Below are 6,000 nucleotides of genomic sequence, written 5' to 3' on the forward strand. Positions count from 1 at the left end.
ATGACACATAATCGATATCGCTTTTAATTGAACCAGAGACCTTCAGATTTGAAGACGAGTACTACTATAACCATTGGATTTGACTAGTTTCAGAGATTTGGGTCTAAGAGTGCACCAAATTCATCAAAACTGAATAGATGTTTGTAACCATCAACTTATTTATTTTATTTTATTTTATTTCATTCCAACGGCAAAACCATTATACATTTCAATACAAGAAAGATGGCTAGGTACTATTTACATACTAAAAAAAATAATGGATACTGAGTGCTAACAAACACATAACATACAAGCAAATAAATAGTAGTAATAACAAACGATGCAACAACAACAACACTGTGGCTAATTAATAAACTATTGACATACCACAAAGAAGAATTTCTAGAAAGCTATCAGGCACACATGGAAGTTCCTTACTAGATAGTATAAATAAATATAACAAACAATATAATTAAATATAACAAACAATATAAATAAATATAACAAATAACAACAAATGAGATTAACAACAACAGCAACAATAAGACTTTTCATATATGTTCAATGGTGTGACTAGCTTCGAGAACTCTTCAACGAACAGAGGAAGTATTCTCGTGGAAAAAGTCGACTGTGTGTATTACAGGGAAGGGGGAGTTTCGATTTGTGACTTGTGTGAAAAGTAATTATTTTATTGCTGCTCTGAATTATAGAATCACCAAGTCAATTCTAGATTGATATGCATCTGAGGAGCCACGCGCAAGCGCATGTTGTCAAGTTATGGCCTTGAGTAATCAATACGTCTGTATTATGCGATTGTATGGTTTGATCCAAATCGTACTTTTTTAAATTTTGTTTAAAAAGACACTTTTTGCTCATGTGATGAACTATAGTTTTCGTCATATTGCACCATTATTTGAACGAACTATGATATAAGACTGAAATAGCTTTAATTCAAAGATAAACTCTAAAAACTAATTCTAGCTTGTTTTTCAATTTAATTTGCTAATGGAAAACAAGCAGCTATTTAGCAATAGTGATTCAATCGGTTTGTCCATTACGATTGTGTTAGTGCACATTACCATCGATATGTCAAACTACACTACGGTATCTACAATAAGGAAACAATTAACTAGTTTAAGAGTTTAAGAAGTCTTTAATGAGTCAACGTTACTGTTATTGATTGGTTTGTGTGTAGATTTTTGTAAAACTTTGACCTCACTAGTCACTAGGATAGGACCATTTGTCAAGCCTTATGATCAAGGACATTTTCACGTGGTTCTAGATACAATAACTAAGTCTACGCTCATAACCTTTGGCTGAGCGAGGTCAGGGACCCCTCCGTGTCAGTGGATTGGAATATGTGATGAGAGAGGGGCTCTAGCAATTTACCATGCGCAGTTGGTATAGCCCTTTGTGAGGATTGTGGCTCTACCCTCGCTATACAGTGACCGCGAGGCGCGGTTGGTGTATCTTTGTGAGAATAGTGAATTGATCATAGCTATCAACTGACCACGAGGCGCGGTTGGTATAGCACTTTTTGGGATTGTGGTTCGACCCTTACTTTTACTAACGGTGAGGCGCAGTTGGTATATACACCCCCTACGCTGGTATTCTAGTTTGTAAAGTCCCTCCTTCAATAGGCGCGGTCCGTGGCGAGGAGAGCTCACTCCTGTCTATGACAGCTGTCGCAACTATGTGAAGGGACTGTCACTGACAGCGATATAGCATTGTTTACGTAACAGGTGGTGTCGTTGACAGCTGTTGTTGCCTACCTGGATACCGTTCATACAATAGTTGCCAATAAAACATGAATCAACTCGGGCTACTGGGAGTAGGCAATTATAAATTTCTTAAACTTATAATGATCGATTGTAGCATTGTTTTTTTTTTGTCCTAGGACGCTAGGCACGAGCCTGGGATTGTTTTTCACATTACTTCAGGCTAGACCTAGGGGTTGCGGCATTATCACTTGGATAAAATCCATTGGTGACTTGGTGGGGATCGAACCCGGGACCTTAGGGACTGAATTCCCGCGCTCTAAACACCAGCTTGCTCCCCCTGTAGCATTGGTTTAAGCATTATGTACAGGATACGGATTTTTCTTGGGTTTATCGTGGTTCCTTTTTGGTCATTGAAATTAACTGTTATTTTCCAAAATACTATTAATTTCCAACTATATATGTTCTGATCTGAGAATATGCACGCATATTTATAATGACTTTAGCCATATCATTGCTTAAAAACTTATTCTTCCAAGTGCAACTTAATACGGATTCTCCTAAATAAATGCGGCTGCATATTGAAGTGCATGAAAACTTACTTTAATGTAATAATCAAACACATCTTGTAGTTAGTTCCTAATCAGAGCCAATCTTAACATAAAATGATTTTCGTAAGCACGCAAAGCTTTGTCGATATTTCTGAAATATAGTGTAAAAATATTATAATACGGAAGGAATCTGCATGTAGAAGAAACGCTAAACCTCTCCAACACATGATTTGCATCTGTATTCATGTATACATGACTGCAAATCGATCACTGTTTTTGGTGTCGGATTGGAACTTAATTAAAATTGTATCCCTCCACAGACCCTTATGTCATTTACACGACTTTTGCATTAGCATGTCTGAACATGTATTGTCCATTAGTTGTGCGGTATTTCAGTCGGTAGTTTGTCAATTTTGTACTACTCACTTTTTTGTTTACATGTGTGTGGTTTATTATCATTATTCTTGATTGCTAGAGGCAAGAGGGCAGATGTGGAAGGACATAACTGTTTGAGGCTGTGGTGCAATGGCGATAGTTAAAAGCATAGGCTATAGGAGTTTTTGTCTATAGGAATTTGTACTCTCAGTATAGTTGTTGTAAGAAGTGTAAAAAAAATGCTAATTCAAATTAAGATACGATAAAGGCCAGAATAAAAGGATGTCTTATTATCTTTAGTATGCAAAAGTCAATGATAATATGTAATCAAACAAAACAATATCGTCATCGTTTGAGCATGAATGATGTTTAAAGCAATTCGTGTATCTAATCTTTGATTTATCTATTGAACAAATCTTTTTATGACTAAATTTTGTTATCAGTATTTCAATATTTGACATTATATAATCATAATTTTTTTAATACTATAGTTTAAGTAAAATATATTTTTTAATTTACTAACTATAAGGCCAAAGGTAATCGACAGGGGTAAGCACTAATTTAATAGATTCATATTTATTTGGATAAATACATTCTTTAAAAACGAAATTTATTGAATTAAATTGTATCAAGCTAGCCAATCCCTAGCCTAAACCAGAAGGAAAACTGTATTTATTTGATAAATAATAGTGAATATATTGCTAATACAATATATTGACAACGTAGCTCAATAAAAATGCATAAAATATATTTGAGTTTCTGATTTCAACTCATTACACAGTTAGTTTCTCAACTTCATTATTTAATGTTTCGCGATCCAATATTTCAGCTGTACGAGCGATGTTGGAATTTCAATATCTGCAATTATACGTCACCCACGACATCTATTGGAGGTAGTTACAACTCACACGTTAGTGTTATTGAAATAGTTTTCTGGTCGCTCTGTACTTAATGAACGGAACGGGGGCTTAAAACATATAAATGAGCCCCTTGTCAAATAATTTGGTCAGAAAACATCGTACTTATAAGTGTTAAAATGCATCATGATTTTGTCCAAACTCCACTTTTCACAAAAGATGCTTTTCTGACAGTTTGTTGGAATTGTAAAAACGAATAAAATGAATAAAAATACCTGTTGTAATATTTTCAAGAATGCGTTCTTGACACATACAGTTCCTTGTGGTGTCCAAGTTAGCTAAAAATGTTGACCAAGATTATCTACGATTTACGTTTAATACAGATTTATGCAATTTCCAAATCGATATTGACTTAGGTATCTGCCTATTTTTAGTGTGGTTTATGTACAATGGTATGTTCTCTATTTACATAGTTAGGTAGCTGAGTTTCTTTTAATTTTTGGCTTTTTATTTTTTTTACCAGTGTCCAATTATCATTTGGACACTGTTTGATTGTGATTGGCCTGACCTTAACACATCGCTTATTAACACTACTTGTACATAACATTCCACTATCACTATTACCTTTCTTAACGTTTTCCTTAATATTTATAGACATATTAGGTACAGAGTCGAGATTTGAATTGGGTTGAAACCATTTCAGAAAGGGCTATTGCACATTGTGAGACAGCAGTAATAGTGGAATGTCAACTTTGCATGCATAATAACATTTATTCCACACCCAAATCCGTTATTTTGTTCAAACAACGAACAGTTAGAACATTATCTGCAGGCATATCGAAGCTATAGTTGCTATACAGTATATGCGAATGTTTAAGGTTCTGAGAAATGTATTCAAGTAATGTAGTTTAAAAAGAAGATTGTATTTTACTGGTATATTTTCTAGCAAATAAGTATAGTAGGGCATAACATAATTGGATTACGTTCCGCAAATCATACGGCTTATGAAAATAGCAACTTTGGGCATAAGTATTTAAATCACATTTAGAGGGATCGAATAATATCGTAAGATAGCCACAATGAATAATAACTAAAAACAAAATTTCCAACACTTTTGTTATGTTATGTTATGTGTCTGTTATGTTATGTTGTTTGTTGGAGATGTTATAGATTGTACAGAGTTTTTAAAATTTATCATGAGGTTGGTTCTGAAATGTTACTATTGTTATTTTTTGGACTTTTCCACGGTTTCTTGTTTTTAAAATCATGCAACGTTTCTGGAGGTGGATCATCTCTTCTTATATTAAAATGCTAAGCAGTTTTTGACTGGCCGCCTTTTGAGGGCTAGTTAGGATAATGTAGGATAGAAATTTCACTTAAAAATGGGAGGAGTTGATTCACCTCCAGAAACGATGTGCAGTTTTATACAAAGCAATTCTGAATATTTTATCTACATTTACAACATTGCACTTGACACTCTAGTTCCAAGAAAGCCCACAAAATTTGTCCTAATTTTAATAATATTTATACCGAAATATTCCATAAAATTGTGTTTTACCATGTTCGGATGTTCTCATTCTGTTCATTTGGCTCAACTTCGCAAAACCAATACAAATATTTATCCTTTATTATTGTAAACACGCAGTTAATTAACCAATAGTTTTTACGCTAATGTTATCAATTTCTAGTGGACAAATCGAGACAAGTAACACTATAAAAGTGGCTATCAAAGTTAGACACGACTGACAAAAATCTTAGCAATTAAGGTACAGTATTGAGCAGACTGCCATAAAGTAACTTTCAATGTTATCAACTTCAAGTGGACAAATTAAGACAAGTAACACTATAAAAGTGGCTATCAAAGTTAGACACAACTGACAAAAATCTTAGCAATTAAGGTACAGTATTGAGCAGTCTGCCATAAAGTAAATTTCAAAGGCACCGACTGTCTTCCGGAATCATTTTCGTCTAACACTTAGCAACTTTATGACATAACCTCAGCGGTAATCGAATTCGCTTTGTCTTAATGCATTGCAAAAAACATAATTTGTAGCATCGGTAATTGAATTTACTTATTCGCAAAGTATAATGCGGTGATTAGGTTAGGTTAGTTTACTAAAAGAATAGGCGGCTTGGGGCTTAAGCAGTTGTAAGTATTAGAATAAATAAATAATATTAAAACAATATATGAAAGGTCAAAACATTCTATGTAAGCTTAAACTAGTTTTCCCAACAGCTCAAGTTGTTTACATAAAATGCACCTTTTGTTAGAAACTGTTCAAGATAGAGCCTTGAAATTTTCACCAATCAATTATAAAATATAATAGTAAAATTTAACAAAGATATGGTTATGTTTTAATACTTTTTTGGGTGATTAACACTTTCCCTACCGACCGTCACACTACTCTGTAACTGAGGGTGATTATAGTAGGTATCTAATGTGTTAACTAATAAAATTTGTGAACATTCTTATATGGCCAGAAAGTAAAAATATCTAAAATAGTAAATACTCCCCCCGGG

Source organism: Macrosteles quadrilineatus, unplaced genomic scaffold (genome assembly GCF_028750875.1).
Source record: "Macrosteles quadrilineatus isolate MER2022 unplaced genomic scaffold, UCM_ALF_1.0 Scaffold_3__2_contigs__length_128488019, whole genome shotgun sequence".
Taxonomy (NCBI): domain Eukaryota; kingdom Metazoa; phylum Arthropoda; class Insecta; order Hemiptera; family Cicadellidae; genus Macrosteles; species Macrosteles quadrilineatus.